Raw genomic sequence first — 22,005 nt, 5'->3', positions numbered from 1 at the left:
GAGGAGAAGATAAGGATGGAAGTTGGCTTAATAAATTCGCCATTCCATGAAGAAAATGGTGAAAAGTTGAGCCAATTCAGAAAAGACAAGCAAAATCCACTCCAAGGTGAAGTTGAGCCTCTCTATGACAAGTCTAATATTCCTCCTTGGCATTTGAGGAAATTGGATTATGAAGATCAATGCATGGTTCACCACATGGTGGATTGGCTCGGGAGTTTCGACCCATGGGGAGAAAATCTCTCTCTAATGCTCTAAAGTGATTCAACTTTTTCAGTCGAGCCAACGACTATAAACAAAAGCGCTAATTGGGAGGCAACCCAATATTTAGGTTATATTTGTTAACTTGGTGTGATTTTGTGGTTTGAATCAATGTTTTAGCTACATTGTTGTTTTTGTAATGTGGGGTTGGCAATTGAAGGCAATGATGACCAATTGAGTACAAAAAAGGCGAACTTTGATCAAACAACTCAACCCCTCGATTTGCGTTAAAGGTGTTTTTGATTCATTATAAAGGGGTAAAATGCATTTTTTTTAATGTTTTACATTTGTTCCAGTCATTAAAATTGGCAAACAAATGATCTATGATGCATTTTGAGTCATTGGGGTACCTTTTGTAATTTTTTCAAAAGTTGAAATTCTGCTAAAAATCGAAGCAGAAAACGCGTTTTCCAAGAAAACGCGACTATAAGTCGCTTTTCTCAGAATCGCGTTTTCAATTCTGAGCCTGCAGAACAGAAAACGCGCCTTTAAAACGCGACTTCAAGTCGCGTTTTGGAGGAAGTCGCGTTTTCTCGCCTGAGCAAAACTGGAAAACGCGACACATATAAACGCGACTTAAAGTCGCGTTTTCATAAGTAACCGCGTTTTCAATTCTGCGAGATTTGTGCAGAAAACGCGGCTTTAAAAACGCGCGTTGAAGGCGCGTTTTTAGTCGCGTTTGTGGTTCACTTTTCTGCTTCAAAAACGCGGTATCCAGAACATTTCTTCACTTCTCCAATTTTTCCAGCCGCGTTTTTCCCTCTTTCCTCTGCCCAACTCACAAAATTCCATTTATACTCCATAATCTTGCTAGATATCATCACCCCAACACCATTTGAGCTTCATACACCCTTTTTAACCGATTAAAATCAAAGAAAAACACCTCAAATTCAGTTTTTGAAGGATTGAAGGTTAGGGTTCTTCAACTCTAATTTCTTCAATTGGAGGTCAATTGGAGGTTGTTTCATAGGGCTTTTTGCATTTTTAGCATCACCAAACATCCTTCTACGTGATTGAGGTAAGTTTCTTCATCAAATCTTTTGATTTTAGAAGTTCATATTTTTTATCCTGAGCTATCTGACATCTTTTAATTTCGAAAATTTGATGAGGTTCATGGCTATTTTTGATTTTATTCATGATTATTATGATTGTTTAAGCATGTTTAAATGTTTAAATGTAGCAATTTATTGGTTTTCAAGTACTTTAAAATTCACAATTGCTATATTTAGATGAAATTGGAAAAAGGAACTAGAATGTTTTTGAGCCATTGGTGATGTTAAATTATGGTTAAAAATGGTTAGTTGATGATGTTTAAGCATGTGCATTGTGTATAGTGAGTAATTTGGTTGATTTGGTGAGTTAATTAGTTTAATTTTTGCCTAAACATGATTATAGCTAAAAGCATATTATTATTGTTAATTCTAAATAGTTATAATCATAATTGTTCCTATTTTCACTAATTAAATTATAATTGATACATATCTTGTGTAATTTGGTGATTTTGGGCAACTTTAGGCAGAAAATATGTCTTGTACGATCATTGAATGATTAGAACTTGAGCAATTGTATTTGAGGTTATTTGGATTAATGCTGAACTTTTGTTGCCAAATAATGAGTTGTAGTACATGTGGATAATTGAAATATTTTTTAGGTACTATGCCAAGGGGAAGAAGAGCGGTACTTTCATCCTCTAGTAGTGAGGAGAGGGAGGTTAATGAAGAGATGGAGGTGACTGAAGAGGAGAATTCACCTTCTCCTCCACCAATTAACCGACAACTTGGTGAGGGCACCTCTCGTGGAGCGGGAAGATCTGTGTTTGACAGTGCAAGGTTCACTAATCGGAGGAATCAAGAATGGCATGAGGAGCATGCTAACTTGGAGTTCCTATTTGAGATGCACGTGAACCAAACGGTGGAGATGATGTATAACATCTCGAAGGCTTTTGCTCAGCTTGGATGGGCTCCGATTCTCACCTTACCAAACCATTACTACCCCGACTTGGTGCGCGAGTTTTACGCCAACATTGAGAGTAAGGCGCGCCACAGTGGAGAAATGGTTGAGTCCTGGGTGCGTGGAAGACGAATCGTCTTGTCACGTCAAGATTTGGCCGCTATTTTGGGGTGTATGGATGACGGACGTCCAGTAGATTTGAAGAAGGAGTTTGTTCCCCCGAATAGGAAGTGGGATCCCTCATTGGCCATGGCTAGGTTTGGTCTCGAGTACCAACCTTTTCGCTCTACAAGGAAGGAGACCATAGTGACGAATGTCTTCGAACCTCGTCATCGGCTTATCATTTATATGATGGCTCACAATGTCATCCCAAAGAAGACGGGGCACACAGAGGTTCGCAAGAGCGATATTTACTTCCTTGATTACATGTTCCACAACCGAACTTCCCCGTATGCTCGAATTTCATTGCCGAACATCATCATCAGCCACATTAGGTCTACGGCGAGGCGTAAGACAACTTCCTTCAAACTTTCATTTCCTCGTCTACTGACTTTAATCTTCCCCCGTTTTGAGGTTCGCTTGGAAGGCATGAGGCGGGAGAATGTTCCTCCACGAGCTGAAATGACTCTTACTACTCTCCGTCGGCTTGGTATTGGCACGGGGAACGTTCCACGCCCTGTTCAGGAGCAGCGACAGAAGGCTAGACATGGTCGCGATGAAGCTGGAACATCTACTTCAGCACCACCTCTTCCTTCGCCCCAAACCAATTGGTAGCGGCTTTTCGGTCGCTTGGACGACATCGACCATCATTTAGCCCGACTGGATACTCGCTTGGACCACATTGAACATCATCTAGGCTTACATCCACCTCCTGTCGATGATGATGAAGATGACGATGAAGAGGATGATTGAGGCTGCACGTTGGCTGGCTTTTCTTTTGTTTGCTTGTTTGCATGTTATTTTTATCTTTTGTTCGAAAAATGTTAACTTACATTCCTTATTTTGAATATTGGAACTTGTGGCAGTAACTAGTAGGTCGTTGACTGTAGATGGTTGAGCGGTCGATGACTCATGCTTCAAGGCTTCACTGGACCACAGCCATATCACTTGGGGAGTCACTTGTTCCTTTCTTTTGTTTCTTTTCTTTTCTTTCCCTACACATTGAGGACAATGTGTATTCTAAGTGTGGGGGAAGAAATGTGTGGTACTTGTGATTTTAGTTGTGTTCGATATAATTCTTGTGCTTAAATTGTGTTTCTTGTGGTTGCTGGCAGGGAGTTTAGTCCACTTTTAAGGGGAGACTCTGTCAAAATTTTTCCAAAACCTTACACATATTTATATGTTATTAACCATAATAAATAAATAAAATTTTGTCACTTATCCTTTTAAAATAAGTATATGTGGTTTTGAAATTTCTTTTCTCATGGAATTTGGAAATGATTTTTATGTGATTATAATTTTTACATCTATAGGAAAGTATATCTAGTAAAGTGGAGAAAATTATGCCTACATTTTGCATATTTGATGAAAATGCTTCTTTTTATCTGATTTTATAAGATAAGATATTAATATGGTCAATAAGTGTCATACTTTTCTCATGATTATTTTTAGAGGGAATTTTATTATATATATATTAAAAAAAAAAGGGGGTTTATTCTACTCCAATGGTTTTTGTACTTAGTAACCGGGAGTCTTCATTTACAAATGTCGATTTTCGCGTAAAACGGTACTTAAATTAAGAGTATGAAAAGTAACTTGAGTATGTGAAATGTTGAGTAACCGGGGATCTTCATCTAAAAATGTTGATCTTCGCGTCAAAAGGCATTTTTCACAACTTAAGTAATATTTAACCCTTAAAATATATACAAAAAAAAAAAGAGATGAGTAAGTAAAATAAATCCCTCTTTGAAAGAAAAATAAGAAGTTGATCATGAGATTAGTTAGCATCTTTATTGACTATAGGAGTTGCTTGCTTGCGAAATTGGATAAAAATAAGAAATTGAGTTGAATTGATAAAAATTATGGTATATTTAGCTCCTCTTTGCTTGATATGATGAGTACTTGAGGTTAATTAAAAGATCACATAAGGGTTATTTACCTTGATTTAAGGAAACAGAGTTGAAATACTACATATGTTTATTTTCAAATTTTTGGATCATTGATGGTTGGAATTTTATATTGCTTGAGGACAAGCAATGATTCAAGTGTGGGGGTATTTGATAAGAGTTTATTTTACGTATTTTTAAGTGCATTTTATTAGTTAATTTTGAGTTGATTATCTAGTTTTATAAATAAAATAAAGAGGTTTTTGGTAAAATTATATATTTTTGGTAAAAGTGGATAATATTGCATTTTTAGTGATTTTAATGATAAAAACTTCATTTTTATGCAGAAATGATGATTCAATCACCAAAGGATGTCAAATGAGATGAAAAATAGAAAGTTGGTGATGAATTCAAGTGGTAACAAGAAGAATGAAGTGAAAAACGTTCAAGTGAGGAAATGCAAGACAAATCAGTTTTGACACTCTTCAGTATTTTGATCATATCTGGAGCTACACTTATCGGATTAAGGTGATCTTTATACCATTTTAAAGCTAAGAAAGAGACCTACAATTCGTATGAAGACATTGAAATCCAATTCTGCCATTTTCATGGACAAAAAGTCGGAATACAGAAGCTGCACTCTGTGGTCGAAACTGGAAACAGAGGTTTGACCAGGTGATAGTATTTCGACCATATCTCAGGCTGCACAACTCTGATCTGGATGATTTTTAAAGCATTGGAAAGCTAACTCAAAGGGTTACAACTTTGGTTTTTTGCACAAAAGCCAGTTCGGCATTTATGATAGAGAAAATCGCAGATGAAGTAAGGCCAAAGTGAATACGCGAGTACACAAAACGTGACTTGTAACCGCGTTTTGTGTAGGCGCGTTTTCTGGCCGTAATTCTGCAATTTGCTCAGTCAATTCTCTTATGTTCAAACTACTTTCCAGCTACAATCTACAAGAGAATTCGGTGCACATGCCTCAGAAGACAAAAGGGCAGTAAAGATGGCTTATTTTCAAGTCAAAAATATCGGTTTTTGACTATGCTAACAAAGTGCAGATTTGGGAATCAAAGGATATTTTTGACTTGGAAAAATAGAGCCTTTGAGTAGTCTTTATGCTGAGACATTGAGGGAGGTCTTAGAGCCATACGTAGCTTAGCTTCTTACAGAAAAACATATTCTCTCAAGCTAGGTACTTGCAAGGGGCAATTGAGGTTTCATCTTGTAATCATCTAAGTTCAAGACAAAGGAGATTTTTTGGAAGGCTTCACCATATCTTGGCTAAGACTTTCTTTACTCTTTTTGTATTTGTAATTCATGATGATTTGCATTAATGAAGTTCTGAGTGTTTCATTATTCATGAGTAGCTAATTTCCTTAATCTAGGGAGTAGATGAAACTTATGGTCAAGTGATATGAAGTGATTGTGATTTATACTTGTTATATCTTGTATATATTAACCTATCTACTTGTGTATGTTGGATTACTTGTTGTTGTTTGATCACCAATAGCAGGTTTGTAGTTGTTTTTACTCATTGAGAAATGGTAAAAATAATGGAATGACATAAGTAGAGCTTGAGTAGTATATTCATGAGAATAGAAATACATTCAAGTGGATGAAATTTACATTTCCTGTGTGCACAAAACAGAATTAGTATTTACCAAGAGATTAGGGAAAACTAATCTGTTTTAACCCATTATTATCATGAGAATGTGATTTTGGTATTATTGGAAATGAATCCTTGGTTAAACAAGAGTAGTAACAAGTGTTAAATTCATTCGTTTTAGATCTTTTGTATTATATGTGGAATCTACATCCCTAGATCTTAATACTTAGTGAATTCTACTCCTATTGTGAATTGCATTTATCTAGTTAAGAATTTTTGTAGTTGAATTAAATTCTGAATTTTCTGCTCAAATTTATTGTGAGTCTAAATAATAGAGTAAATTAGTATCTAATAATTGTTCTAATTGCTCCTCGTGGGATCGACCCGATACATACCCAATACTACGCTTTTGGCCTGTATACTTGCAGAAAAAACGGGTATAATTCGGAATTAAACTTGCACTTATAGTAAACACCCGTCAAGTTTTTGGCGCCGTTGCCGGGGAGCGGCAATATTAGAGCCTAATCATCTTTATTAATTTAGACAGCTTTATTTTTTTAGATTATATTTTATCTTATATTGTAATCAGTTTTTTTTACCATTGAAGTTGCATAATATCCCTTATTTCTGTTTGTAATGTATGCACCGGGAGTCTCGAGAAGTCGCACCCTTCGATCCAGAAATTGAGAGGACACTACGTAGACAAAGAAGGCACACACAACAGCAAGAGGAACAAGAGATTTGGCAACCAATAGAGGAAATTTTGATAGAACTACCGTTTGAAGAAGAAATGGCCGAAAACGAAGCAAATAGGCGAGTTCTACGAGATTTTGCTCTACCGGGAACACAAGGATCTCAAACAAGCATAGCAAAGCCTTCGAAAAATGCTAACAATTTTGAGATTAAACCATCACTTATCCAAATGGTTCAACAATCTCAATTTGGAGGTAATGCAGTAGAAGATCCTAATACACACTTAGCTACATTCTTGGAAATTTGTGATACAATTAAAATGAATGGAGTTAGTGATGATGCTATAAGGTTACGGTTGTTCCCATTTTCATTGAGAGATAAGGCCAAACTTTGGCTACACTCTCATGCTCCTAATACTTTCACCGGATGGGATGATTTATCAAGAGCATTCTTAAATAAGTATTTTCCACCAGGTAAGACTGCTAAACTAAGAATGGATATCACTAGTTTTAGCCAAATGGAAGGTGAATCATTATATGAGGCATGGGAAAGGTTTAGAGATTTGCTTCGGAAATGTCCACATCATGGACTGCCGGAGTGGTTAATCATACAAACCTTCTATAATGGTTTAGTTTTTTCTACTAAAACTATAATCGATGCAGCTGCAGGTGGAGCTTTAATGGGTAAATCACCCCAAGAAGCTCATAATTTGATAGAAGAAATGGCAGCAAATAACTACCAATGGGCCAATGAGAGAGGTAATACAAGACGTCACGCAGGTATGATAGAAATGAACACTCTCAATATGCTGAGTGCTCAAATGAATAATGTGATGAAATTGCTAAGTAGATAAGGTGGAGTTGGTCCAAGTTCATCTAATACACACGTAGCTTGTTGCTCTTTCTGTGGAGGTGAACATGATATTAATGAGTGTGTTGATTCTGAGCAGGTACAATTTGTCAATAATTACAACCGAAATGCTCCAAATAATCCCTACTCGAATACTTACAATCCGGGGTGGAGAAATCATCCAAACTTTGGATGGAAAGATCAAGGCAATCAACAAAGGCCAACCAATCCGCCGGGATTTCAACCAAGGCAACCACAGGCTGAAACTAAACCAAGTTGGGAGATCGCGGTGGAAAAACTTGCTAAGGTGACTTCGGATAGATTCGAGCGAGTTGAGGGGCGGTTGGACCAATTAGCTGGGATGTACAGAAACTTGGAGGTTCAAATTGGTCAAATTGCCAATGTGATCAACAATAGAAACCCTGGTGAATTACCAAGTAAAACCGAAGTGAATCCGAGAGAGCATGTCAATGCAATCATTCTTAGAAGCGGTAAAACGGTTGAGGGATTCGATTTTGAAAATTCAGGTTGTGAAAAAGACAAGAAGCAAGCAATTGAAGGGGAGCAAGAAAGTCAAAATGATCATGTTATCATTGATATTGATGCACTTCATCCCAAATTAAATTCTAATGTGATACCTTTTCCTCACAGGTTGAAGAAAGATGGACAGGATCGGGAGTTTGAAAAGTTCTTCAAAATGTTTAAACAATTGCACATTAACATTCCTTTCATTGATGCTATAACACAGATTCCCTCTTATGCACGTTTCTTGAAAGACATCATGTCAAAGAAGAGGAAAATTGTAGATAATGAGATGATAGCATTAACGGAAGAGTGTAGTGCATTGATTAAGAATAAACTCCCTCCTAAATTGAAAGATCCGGAAAGTTTTTCTATTCCTTGCACTATTGGTCAATTGCATTTTTCTAATGCTTTATGTGATTTAGGTGCAAGTGTGTCACTTATGCCGTTATCGGTTGCCCGGATATTGGGACTTCAAGAGCTAAAAGCTACCAATATTACATTGCAATTGGCGGATCGGTCAATCACACGTCCCATGGGTATTTTGGAAAATGTGCTCATAAAGGTAAGACAATCTATAATACCTGTGGATTTTGTTGTCTTAGATATTGAAGAAGATGTGAGAATGCCAATTATTCTAGGACGACCGTTTTTAGCCACTGCACGAACTATAATTGATGTAGAAAAAGGTAAGCTTATATTACGGGTTAATGGTGAGGAATTGGAATTCAATTTGGATAATAAAGATGGGAGTATAGAGCCTACTGCTCTTGTTTCTAATATGCCATCTGATGAAAAGGTTAACCAAGAAAGGACCGAAAAAGTTAAATTTATAAATGTCCTTGGTACTAACTTTCATGGTGTAGGAACAAAGGAGGAGAAGATAAGGATGGAAGTTGGCTTAATAAATTCGCCATTCCATGAAGAAAATGGTGAAAAGTTGAGCCAATTCAGAAAAGACAAGCAAAATCCACTCCAAGGTGAAGTTGAGCCTCTCTATGACAAGTCTAATATTCCTCCTTGGCATTTGAGGAAATTGGATTATGAAGATCAATGCATGGTTCACCACATGGTGGATTGGCTCGGGAGTTTCGACCCATGGGGAGAAAATCTCTCTCTAATGCTCTAAAGTGATTCAACTTTTTCAGTCGAGCCAACGACTATAAACAAAAGCGCTAATTGGGAGGCAACCCAATATTTAGGTTATATTTGTTAACTTGGTGTGATTTTGTGGTTTGAATCAATGTTTTAGCTACATTGTTGTTTTTGTAATGTGGGGTTGGCAATTGAAGGCAATGATGACCAATTGAGTACAAAAAAGGCGAACTTTGATCAAACAACTCAACCCCTCGATTTGCGTTAAAGGTGTTTTTGATTCATTATAAAGGGGTAAAATGCATTTTTTTTAATGTTTTACATTTGTTCCAGTCATTAAAATTGGCAAACAAATGATCTATGATGCATTTTGAGTCATTGGGGTACCTTTTGTAATTTTTTCAAAAGTTGAAATTCTGCTAAAAATCGAAGCAGAAAACGCGTTTTCCAAGAAAACGCGACTATAAGTCGCTTTTCTCAGAATCGCGTTTTCAATTCTGAGCCTGCAGAACAGAAAACGCGCCTTTAAAACGCGACTTCAAGTCGCGTTTTGGAGGAAGTCGCGTTTTCTCGCCTGAGCAAAACTGGAAAACGCGACACATATAAACGCGACTTAAAGTCGCGTTTTCATAAGTAACCGCGTTTTCAATTCTGCGAGATTTGTGCAGAAAACGCGGCTTTAAAAACGCGCGTTGAAGGCGCGTTTTTAGTCGCGTTTGTGGTTCACTTTTCTACTTCAAAAACGCGGTATCCAGAACATTTCTTCACTTCTCCAATTTTTCCAGCCGCGTTTTTCCCTCTTTCCTCTGCCCAACTCACAAAATTCCATTTATACTCCATAATCTTGCTAGATATCATCACCCCAACACCATTTGAGCTTCATACACCCTTTTTAACCGATTAAAATCAAAGAAAAACACCTCAAATTCAGTTTTTGAAGGATTGAAGGTTAGGGTTCTTCAACTCTAATTTCTTCAATTGGAGGTCAATTGGAGGTTGTTTCATAGGGCTTTTTGCATTTTTAGCATCACCAAACATCCTTCTACGTGATTGAGGTAAGTTTCTTCATCAAATCTTTTGATTTTAGAAGTTCATATTTTTTATCCTGAGCTATCTGACATCTTTTAATTTCGAAAATTTGATGAGGTTCATGGCTATTTTTGATTTTATTCATGATTATTATGATTGTTTAAGCATGTTTAAATGTTTAAATGTAGCAATTTATTGGTTTTCAAGTACTTTAAAATTCACAATTGCTATATTTAGATGAAATTGGAAAAAGGAACTAGAATGTTTTTGAGCCATTGGTGATGTTAAATTATGGTTAAAAATGGTTAGTTGATGATGTTTAAGCATGTGCATTGTGTATAGTGAGTAATTTGGTTGATTTGGTGAGTTAATTAGTTTAATTTTTGCCTAAACATGATTATAGCTAAAAGCATATTATTATTGTTAATTCTAAATAGTTATAATCATAATTGTTCCTATTTTCACTAATTAAATTATAATTGATACATATCTTGTGTAATTTGGTGATTTTGGGCAACTTTAGGCAGAAAATATGTCTTGTACGATCATTGAATGATTAGAACTTGAGCAATTGTATTTGAGGTTATTTGGATTAATGCTGAACTTTTGTTGCCAAATAATGAGTTGTAGTACATGTGGATAATTGAAATATTTTTTAGGTACTATGCCAAGGGGAAGAAGAGCGGTACTTTCATCCTCTAGTAGTGAGGAGAGGGAGGTTAATGAAGAGATGGAGGTGACTGAAGAGGAGAATTCACCTTCTCCTCCACCAATTAACCGACAACTTGGTGAGGGCACCTCTCGTGGAGCGGGAAGATCTGTGTTTGACAGTGCAAGGTTCACTAATCGGAGGAATCAAGAATGGCATGAGGAGCATGCTAACTTGGAGTTCCTATTTGAGATGCACGTGAACCAAACGGTGGAGATGATGTATAACATCTCGAAGGCTTTTGCTCAGCTTGGATGGGCTCCGATTCTCACCTTACCAAACCATTACTACCCCGACTTGGTGCGCGAGTTTTACGCCAACATTGAGAGTAAGGCGCGCCACAGTGGAGAAATGGTTGAGTCCTGGGTGCGTGGAAGACGAATCGTCTTGTCACGTCAAGATTTGGCCGCTATTTTGGGGTGTATGGATGACGGACGTCCAGTAGATTTGAAGAAGGAGTTTGTTCCCCCGAATAGGAAGTGGGATCCCTCATTGGCCATGGCTAGGTTTGGTCTCGAGTACCAACCTTTTCGCTCTACAAGGAAGGAGACCATAGTGACGAATGTCTTCGAACCTCGTCATCGGCTTATCATTTATATGATGGCTCACAATGTCATCCCAAAGAAGACGGGGCACACAGAGGTTCGCAAGAGCGATATTTACTTCCTTGATTACATGTTCCACAACCGAACTTCCCCGTATGCTCGAATTTCATTGCCGAACATCATCATCAGCCACATTAGGTCTACGGCGAGGCGTAAGACAACTTCCTTCAAACTTTCATTTCCTCGTCTACTGACTTTAATCTTCCCCCGTTTTGAGGTTCGCTTGGAAGGCATGAGGCGGGAGAATGTTCCTCCACGAGCTGAAATGACTCTTACTACTCTCCGTCGGCTTGGTATTGGCACGGGGAACGTTCCACGCCCTGTTCAGGAGCAGCGACAGAAGGCTAGACATGGTCGCGATGAAGCTGGAACATCTACTTCAGCACCACCTCTTCCTTCGCCCCAAACCAATTGGTAGCGGCTTTTCGGTCGCTTGGACGACATCGACCATCATTTAGCCCGACTGGATACTCGCTTGGACCACATTGAACATCATCTAGGCTTACATCCACCTCCTGTCGATGATGATGAAGATGACGATGAAGAGGATGATTGAGGCTGCACGTTGGCTGGCTTTTCTTTTGTTTGCTTGTTTGCATGTTATTTTTATCTTTTGTTCGAAAAATGTTAACTTACATTCCTTATTTTGAATATTGGAACTTGTGGCAGTAACTAGTAGGTCGTTGACTGTAGATGGTTGAGCGGTCGATGACTCATGCTTCAAGGCTTCACTGGACCACAGCCATATCACTTGGGGAGTCACTTGTTCCTTTCTTTTGTTTCTTTTCTTTTCTTTCCCTACACATTGAGGACAATGTGTATTCTAAGTGTGGGGGAAGAAATGTGTGGTACTTGTGATTTTAGTTGTGTTCGATATAATTCTTGTGCTTAAATTGTGTTTCTTGTGGTTGCTGGCAGGGAGTTTAGTCCACTTTTAAGGGGAGACTCTGTCAAAATTTTTCCAAAACCTTACACATATTTATATGTTATTAACCATAATAAATAAATAAAATTTTGTCACTTATCCTTTTAAAATAAGTATATGTGGTTTTGAAATTTCTTTTCTCATGGAATTTGGAAATGATTTTTATGTGATTATAATTTTTACATCTATAGGAAAGTATATCTAGTAAAGTGGAGAAAATTATGCCTACATTTTGCATATTTGATGAAAATGCTTCTTTTTATCTGATTTTATAAGATAAGATATTAATATGGTCAATAAGTGTCATACTTTTCTCATGATTATTTTTAGAGGGAATTTTATTATATATATATTAAAAAAAAAAGGGGGTTTATTCTACTCCAATGGTTTTTGTACTTAGTAACCGGGAGTCTTCATTTACAAATGTCGATTTTCGCGTAAAACGGTACTTAAATTAAGAGTATGAAAAGTAACTTGAGTATGTGAAATGTTGAGTAACCGGGGATCTTCATCTAAAAATGTTGATCTTCGCGTCAAAAGGCATTTTTCACAACTTAAGTAATATTTAACCCTTAAAATATATACAAAAAAAAAAAGAGATGAGTAAGTAAAATAAATCCCTCTTTGAAAGAAAAATAAGAAGTTGATCATGAGATTAGTTAGCATCTTTATTGACTATAGGAGTTGCTTGCTTGCGAAATTGGATAAAAATAAGAAATTGAGTTGAATTGATAAAAATTATGGTATATTTAGCTCCTCTTTGCTTGATATGATGAGTACTTGAGGTTAATTAAAAGATCACATAAGGGTTATTTACCTTGATTTAAGGAAACAGAGTTGAAATACTACATATGTTTATTTTCAAATTTTTGGATCATTGATGGTTGGAATTTTATATTGCTTGAGGACAAGCAATGATTCAAGTGTGGGGGTATTTGATAAGAGTTTATTTTACGTATTTTTAAGTGCATTTTATTAGTTAATTTTGAGTTGATTATCTAGTTTTATAAATAAAATAAAGAGGTTTTTGGTAAAATTATATATTTTTGGTAAAAGTGGATAATATTGCATTTTTAGTGATTTTAATGATAAAAACTTCATTTTTATGCAGAAATGATGATTCAATCACCAAAGGATGTCAAATGAGATGAAAAATAGAAAGTTGGTGATGAATTCAAGTGGTAACAAGAAGAATGAAGTGAAAAACGTTCAAGTGAGGAAATGCAAGACAAATCAGTTTTGACACTCTTCAGTATTTTGATCATATCTGGAGCTACACTTATCGGATTAAGGTGATCTTTATACCATTTTAAAGCTAAGAAAGAGACCTACAATTCGTATGAAGACATTGAAATCCAATTCTGCCATTTTCATGGACAAAAAGTCGGAATACAGAAGCTGCACTCTGTGGTCGAAACTGGAAACAGAGGTTTGACCAGGTGATAGTATTTCGACCATATCTCAGGCTGCACAACTCTGATCTGGATGATTTTTAAAGCATTGGAAAGCTAACTCAAAGGGTTACAACTTTGGTTTTTTGCACAAAAGCCAGTTCGGCATTTATGATAGAGAAAATCGCAGATGAAGTAAGGCCAAAGTGAATACGCGAGTACACAAAACGTGACTTGTAACCGCGTTTTGTGTAGGCGCGTTTTCTGGCCGTAATTCTGCAATTTGCTCAGTCAATTCTCTTATGTTCAAACTACTTTCCAGCTACAATCTACAAGAGAATTCGGTGCACATGCCTCAGAAGACAAAAGGGCAGTAAAGATGGCTTATTTTCAAGTCAAAAATATCGGTTTTTGACTATGCTAACAAAGTGCAGATTTGGGAATCAAAGGATATTTTTGACTTGGAAAAATAGAGCCTTTGAGTAGTCTTTATGCTGAGACATTGAGGGAGGTCTTAGAGCCATACGTAGCTTAGCTTCTTACAGAAAAACATATTCTCTCAAGCTAGGTACTTGCAAGGGGCAATTGAGGTTTCATCTTGTAATCATCTAAGTTCAAGACAAAGGAGATTTTTTGGAAGGCTTCACCATATCTTGGCTAAGACTTTCTTTACTCTTTTTGTATTTGTAATTCATGATGATTTGCATTAATGAAGTTCTGAGTGTTTCATTATTCATGAGTAGCTAATTTCCTTAATCTAGGGAGTAGATGAAACTTATGGTCAAGTGATATGAAGTGATTGTGATTTATACTTGTTATATCTTGTATATATTAACCTATCTACTTGTGTATGTTGGATTACTTGTTGTTGTTTGATCACCAATAGCAGGTTTGTAGTTGTTTTTACTCATTGAGAAATGGTAAAAATAATGGAATGACATAAGTAGAGCTTGAGTAGTATATTCATGAGAATAGAAATACATTCAAGTGGATGAAATTTACATTTCCTGTGTGCACAAAACAGAATTAGTATTTACCAAGAGATTAGGGAAAACTAATCTGTTTTAACCCATTATTATCATGAGAATGTGATTTTGGTATTATTGGAAATGAATCCTTGGTTAAACAAGAGTAGTAACAAGTGTTAAATTCATTCGTTTTAGATCTTTTGTATTATATGTGGAATCTACATCCCTAGATCTTAATACTTAGTGAATTCTACTCCTATTGTGAATTGCATTTATCTAGTTAAGAATTTTTGTAGTTGAATTAAATTCTGAATTTTCTGCTCAAATTTATTGTGAGTCTAAATAATAGAGTAAATTAGTATCTAATAATTGTTCTAATTGCTCCTCGTGGGATCGACCCGATACATACCCAATACTACGCTTTTGGCCTGTATACTTGCAGAAAAAACGGGTATAATTCGGAATTAAACTTGCACTTATAGTAAACACCCGTCAGATGTGAAGAAGTTAGTTGATAGATTTAGACCATAGGGTTGGTCATGGTGTACCTAGTTGGTGAAAATTGGACTATAAAATTGGCCCAAGGATTGTGAAATTGATTGTGATTGTGAAAACAAAAGTCAGAGATGAATCCCATCAGTTGAATTGTGATTATGAAAACCACAAAGTGAGTTGTCAATAAATTGATATCAAATTGTGCGATGAAAATAGTCTATCCAAGTGAGCAGATTATTACGACGAGAAAACTGTTTGAAGATGATGAACTAGTACAAAGTGATGTTGTTCAAATTTGCAAGGAAGATATTGATCATGATTGTATTAGACTAGGTTTGAAAGAGCTTGATTTAAGGGAGGCAATGTTGGCATATTAATCAAGCCTAAAAAATAAAAGTTTCTATATTGTTATAGATTAATCTTCTATACACTGATAATGAATACATTTTCATCATTAGATATATGGCACATAATTTGAATTTGAATTTGAAACTCAAATTTTACATATGTGCCGTATATCTAATCATAATAGTGCTTATACCGTCAATGTATATAAGATTTACTCTATTCTTATTTAGTAGCATATTAGTAAGTAAAAATTTTAGTAATTCTATTGGAGTCAAATTATAATAGTTTTACTATTTAAGAATTAATATGTTATTAGAAAATTTCTTGTGTAATTGTAAAACTTGTTTACTAAATCATCTAGTTGGGAGTTTTAATATTATTGTCAGTTGAGAATGGTAAAATCTGAGAGCCTTGTTATTATATCTAATTAATGATATATTGTTGATTTATTCCTTTTCTCCCACACATACTTGTATGTGTATAAATCGCCTTCCCATATATATTAGTTCCATAAAATTTATTTTCTATATAAATTTTTGGTGAATAATTTAAGTCTACAAAACGACTCACTATACTACATGCTCCTTAATTTTGGTTAAGAAACAGAATCCGAACAAACTTTCGATTCTGATATGGTCTCTTAGAACTCTTTCATGCACTAGGTGGGGAATTAATCTTGCATCCCACCTGATAGATTAAAGAGACATATAGTGCTTTCTTTTATTTAAAAAGATTTGGGTACGGTAGTGAACACTTGTGCTGAGAACCACCTCGAGCCTCATACAAGTCCAATTGGACTCTCCTTTCTCCCTTGGACCTTGAAAAATTGTCCAAAACTACTAGGAAAGATTTGGTTTTGGGAGCAGGATGTACAATTCCTTGGTTTGGATAGAGGGAAAAATGCACTTTTCATTCCCAGGGTTTGGGATGTTTGACAATTTCATCCCTGGTGGTTGTCAAACTACCAAAGATAAAATTTATAATGATACCTACTCCCAAAACTGAATGAGTATAGTAGTGAGTAGGGTCGTCTCCACAGGGAACTGGTAGATTTATCACACACAGATAATTGGAGGGTTTTTGGAAGAAAGGTAAACGAACAAATTAAAGGTGTAGGGTCACTAAATAAACAATCGCAAGAAAGGCAATAACTAAGGAATATAATAAACAATTAATCGACACAACCTAGTCAAGGAGATAATCTCGGCACCGGTTCACACAATTGATCATAGATACCTGAATTAATTCACACGTTCATAAATAAATTGGTTCTAACAATTTAGTAACCGCCAAACTCCCAATCTCTCCTTAATTTTACAGTAGTCCAGAGACGCTCTTAAACTACTCTCTTATAAAATAGATAACCCCAGAGACGCTCGAAGGATTTAATCTATTTACAGCTTTAGGAATTAGAGAGACCCAATTCTAGTTAACAAACACACATGCGGGTTCATTTAAACTAGATTAATTATTCCCACGACCCAGATTAGACTGCTTGCGAGGCAATGAAATTATGCCGTTCGCCACTAATTTAAGACAATCAAGTGATATGCACCTTTGTCCTAATTGGCAGTATACTATTCAGACAATTGAACAACTGGCCATATTGATCCAATAAATCCAAACAATAATAGACTATTAAATCATAGAATAATTAAATACTCACAAACGTCGAATTTAGAATAATAAAAAAGATCTCACAATTATTTGTGCACCGGGCCTTGATTATTCCTCAACTAGATAAAAGAACTAGCCTTGCCGCATAATCACAAAGCAATTGAAGGCTTTCATGGAGTTTAGCCGATTGAAGAAAAGTAAAGAGCGGCACAACCGCTAGTCTCGAACTCACGTATAAGAAGGGAAAAAAGATAAAAGATGAAAGATGATAGACCCTAGTCTATTGCTGTCCTATTTAAAGTGTTGTCGCCGCCGCACCTTTTGCTTTTCGAATTAGAGTTTGTTTTTCAAAAGGATTCCTTCCTTATTTCCCTCATTGAATTGTTGCCAAAAGTCTTCTCTACAAAGGTTTCCTAATCCCACGCAGGTTTAGAACGTGTCTCCAAAGAAAGGCGGTAGCTCTAGAAATAGGACCCGCGGTCCGTCTTTTTCATGCAGCTCTACGGTCTCTGACGTGGGCATGCTCTGGAGGGACTGGTCTTCTAGAAATTCACTTCTTTTTGTCACTTTTGACCTCAGTTGCCTGCAGGTAACACAAATACCAAATACGAGCATAAACCCATTACTCTGCACAATAATTAGCCAAAATTAGGACTAAATAGCAATGCAATAACACTCAATTATCGCCCTATCAAATCCCCCCACACCAAGGCAATGCTTGTCCTCAAGCATCTCGGAGCTCAGAGATACAATCACAGTTACACACATGTAACAGTCCACCATGTGAGTACAAATATCCTTTCCTCCTAACAATATTATCAAATTCAGAAATTACAAGACTTAACCCTCTCTTATAGAATGGTATATGATTACTCACCACACTGACATGAAACACAAAAGGTTACTCTCACCACACAATAAAATGATGTTACCATATGCTTGCTAATATATCACATCGCTACCACTGAATCCAAATTTAATGCAAAAATCAAAGGGTTTTGATGCGGGTTGTAATGGGGCTCAGGCACGGGTTGGATCAAACAGATAATTCAAGCTCATTATGTCAAAGGAAACACCATTGACTTCCTGCATGAATTCCAATTTCCTCCTTCATTCCATTGATCTTTCCAAAGCCTAACTGTAACTTTTCCAAAAAATTAGCAAGTGCAAGCACAACTAAGGACTTCACCCATTTATCTCAACAGAACACACATAGACAAAAGCACTTTTTTTTCTCTTTCTTCTTTTTTTTTTTGTTTTTTTTCTTTCTCTCTTTCTAGGTATGCTCCTTTTCTTCTCTTTCTCCCCCTTCTCTCTTTTTTTCTTTTTCTATTTTTTCTCTCCTTTTTTTTTTGTTTCAAATACGCCCAACTACATGGGGATATAGACACACTTGCTAACTTTAATCATCTCCTTTCAACCCAATTCGAAATCATCATGCACTGAAATCAAGACATTCCTTTGACACGGGGTAGAAACAAAGAGGGTCGAACACAAGAGGTTAAGGGGTGACAAAATAAATTTTTAAACAAAGAAGAGGTCCAGGCTCAACAATGGTCAATTGGGGGAGATCCGACTAGGGTGGGTCTTTAGAAAGTTAAAAATGGTAAACCTAAGTGACTTTATCATTTTAATTTATCAAACTCAGGGATGCAATCTTGACATGCACAACAAAGTAAGTTCTAGAACAATCAAATCATGTGTGATATCACTCAATGAAAGAAGATAGAACAGTTATCAATGCAATGCTCATTGGCTCGACAGCTCACAAAATGGTTATTAATCACCAAGTCTTGCAAAATTCATCATCCAATTTCATTATCAAGAAGACAAGACATTTAACCACATAATATCACTGCTCATGCTTGTAGAGTAATTGAAATTATCATCATAGCATCAAGTTCTAGACATTTTCAACTGTAGTCAAACGAACTCATCATATATCTATTTTTTCCTTTGTTTTTTTGTTTTGTTTTTTTTTTCAATGTAAAGAGCTAGAACTACTCCCCTCCACACTAGAAACCTACATTGTTCTCAATGGAGAAAAGAAAAATAGAAACCAAAAAGAAAGGAATTAGAGCTTCCCTGAAGGCCGAAAGAATGCAACGAAAGCAACATGGGCAAGGAAGGCTGCTAGATTTTGCGTTTGAATGGAAGAGTGGACTTGCAAGGCTCTTTTTTTTTTTTTTCTTTCTCGCAATAGTTGGAAGGTGTGGGCACGCTTTGGAACCCATAGTTTTCTGTTTATCAAACTCTAATTCCAGTAAAACGTCACAGAACACATCCAGGATCTACAATAAAGATTTTCTATCAATGGAAACCCAAAACAACCTGATCTTGAACACGAAAACATGAAATAAAAACACAAAAAAATAACTAAAAATTGAAACTCTTGGGTTGCCTCCCAAGTAGCGCCTTTCTTTAACGTCTTTGGTTAGACAATACCACGTGCTCAATCTGGATGTAACTCGAATTTCTTTGCAACTCTTGACATCTTGTGCGAATCAAAATTGCAATTGATTACAACCGTCAACGCATCTCTACCATTTAATTCAAACTTTTGCTGCATGAAAGGGTCAATTACATCTATAACAAAAACAAAATGTGCCTCACTGGAACATTTAATGGCATCACAAGTATTGAATTTTATTATGTCACCATCAAATTCTATTGTCAAGGTTCCTGAATAAACATCAATTTTTGTTTTGGATGTCATTAAAAATGACCTGCCCAACAAAACTAGGGGTGAAACAGAAAGATCATCATCCATATCTAGTACATAGAAATCTGCAAGAAAAACTAATTTATCAACTTGAACTGGAATATCCTCCAATATTCCATCAGGATATGCATTAGACATATCAGCAAGTTGCATAATGGTACTCATTTCTTTTAATGATCCAAAATTTAAAGAATTATAAATGGAATGAGGCATAATATTTATTGCAGCTCCTAAATCTATCAATGCTTTTTCGACCTTAACATTCTTTATTTTGCAAGGAACAGTAAACATACCTGGATCCTTATGTTTAAAAGGCAATTTCTGTTGTAGGACTGCTGAAGCATTTTCTCCCATATAAATCTTTTCAAAACCCTTCAACTCAACTTTACGAAAAATATCAAAAACTTTTTGCTCTTGCTCCTCTTTCCTGGATTTTGCACATCGACTGGAAAATGGAGGAGGAGGTGTCACCACTACTAGGGTTCATCTCTAGGCTCTTTCCTTGGAAGGGATTGAGTTGGAGATTTCATTGTTTCTACCTCAACTTGCTCTTCAAGATCATGCTTAGATACTGCATTTTGATACTCTTGCAATTCTTTGTCACTTCTCAAAGTAATTGCACTCACATTCTCCATCGGATTGGGAATCACTTGAGTTGGTAGTTTCCTTTTACTATTCTCAAAGTTGCTCAATGAAGATGCTAGTTGTGACATTTGCGCCTCCAAGGTCTTAATGCTTGCGTGTGTTTCTTGTTGAAATCTGTGTTGGTCCTGTTGAAATCTCTGTTGGTCCTGCCGCATTTAACAAGTGCTGTCAGCTAGTGATTTAACCATGTCTTTCAGGGACATACCTGAATCAGATGTGGATGGTTGCTGTACTGGTTGTCTTTGCTAGAATGGTTGTTTGAATCCCGAAGGTTTCTAAGCATAGCTAAAGTTGGGGTGGTTCCGCCACCCTGGATTGTATGTGGGTGCATAGGGGTCATTTCTCCATTGGAGTGGTCCAAGCAAACCTCCCATAGCATTGGCTTGCTCGTGGGGGTCTTCTTGAAGGGTCGGGCACATATCGGTCATGTGTTCAGGAGCAGCACTTATCTCACATGCTTTAACCGCATGTACTTGTCCTTTAGCCATTTGACGAACCAAGGCAGTTAGCTCAGTTAATCTATTCACAAGGTCAGAATGATTTACCTCATTGACCCTTCTAGTCACTCCCTCAGATTTGACTCCAAACTGTTGCGAGTTCTCAGTCATGTTCGAGATAAGCCGTTTGGCTTCATCTATTGTCTTATTCACTAGAGCTCCTCCACTAGTTGTATCGACCATGCTCCTATCCATGGGTAGGAGTCCCTCGTAAAAATATTGGATCAACAGTTGGTCAGGAATTTGATGGTGTGGGCAACCGGCACACAGTTGTTTGAATCGCTCCCAGTATTCATAGAGGATCTCCCCATTTGCCTGCCTAATTCCACATATCTCCTTCCTGATGTTGGCGGCCCTGGAGGCTGGGAAGAACTTCTCAAGGAATTGCCGTTTTAATGCTTCCCACGTAGTGATGGACCTCGATGGCAAGTAGAACAACCAGTCCTTAGCTTTATCTGCTAAGGAAAATGGAAACACATGTAATTTGACTTGCTCCTCAGTGACTCCCTGAGATCTCACGGTCGAACACACTACATGAAATTATTTCAAATGCTTGTGTGAGCCCTCACCTGCAATACCACGAAAAGTAGGTAATAAGTGAATCAGTCCAGATTTTAGTTCAAAAGCCTCCTCAGTGTCAGTGTATGTGATGCACAGAGGCTGTTGGTTAACATTTGGGGTTGCAAGCTCCCTCAAGGTTCTTTGGGCTGCCATTGTCTCGTTGGGTCCAGGCAAATTTGCTTCCAGGCCAACTGACGAATCACCAAAGTGAAAATTTTGCTCAACTCCGTAGGGTAAGGCTGCTGAAGTTTGTTGTTTTAGCAGCTTAGTCTTCTTCGTTAGCCTCCTTGCTGTTTTCTCAATCTCTAGGTCAAACTCGAGTCTTCCTGTACGGGAAGATCGAGGCATAAAACAATGCTAAGTTAGCCTGTGCAAAAAATCACTTCAAGCACCAGTTCCCCAAAAACGGCGCCAAATTTGGTGGCTGTCAAACTACCAAAGATAAAATTTATAATGATACCTACTCCCAAAA

The 22,005-nt window shown here is 36.8% G+C and overlaps 2 non-coding genes across 2 annotated transcripts; one reads left to right on the top strand and one right to left on the bottom strand.

Annotated features, from left to right (window-relative positions):
• Window positions 1–7,039: 7,039 nt before the first annotated feature.
• Window positions 7,040–7,146, bottom strand: LOC113720787 (small nucleolar RNA R71). Its single transcript, XR_003455520.1, has one exon. It is a non-coding gene; the product is annotated as a small nucleolar RNA R71 (small nucleolar RNA).
• Window positions 7,147–21,213: 14,067 nt separating this feature from the next.
• Window positions 21,214–21,320, top strand: LOC113728294 (small nucleolar RNA R71). Its single transcript, XR_003458023.1, has one exon. It is a non-coding gene; the product is annotated as a small nucleolar RNA R71 (small nucleolar RNA).
• Window positions 21,321–22,005: the final 685 nt, after the last annotated feature.

Source organism: Coffea arabica, chromosome 2c, assembly GCF_036785885.1.
Source record: "Coffea arabica cultivar ET-39 chromosome 2c, Coffea Arabica ET-39 HiFi, whole genome shotgun sequence".
In the NCBI taxonomy this organism is placed as follows: domain Eukaryota; kingdom Viridiplantae; phylum Streptophyta; class Magnoliopsida; order Gentianales; family Rubiaceae; genus Coffea; species Coffea arabica.
Note: the sequence above shows the minus strand (reverse complement) of the source record. Positions and strands in the feature narration are given on the sequence as shown.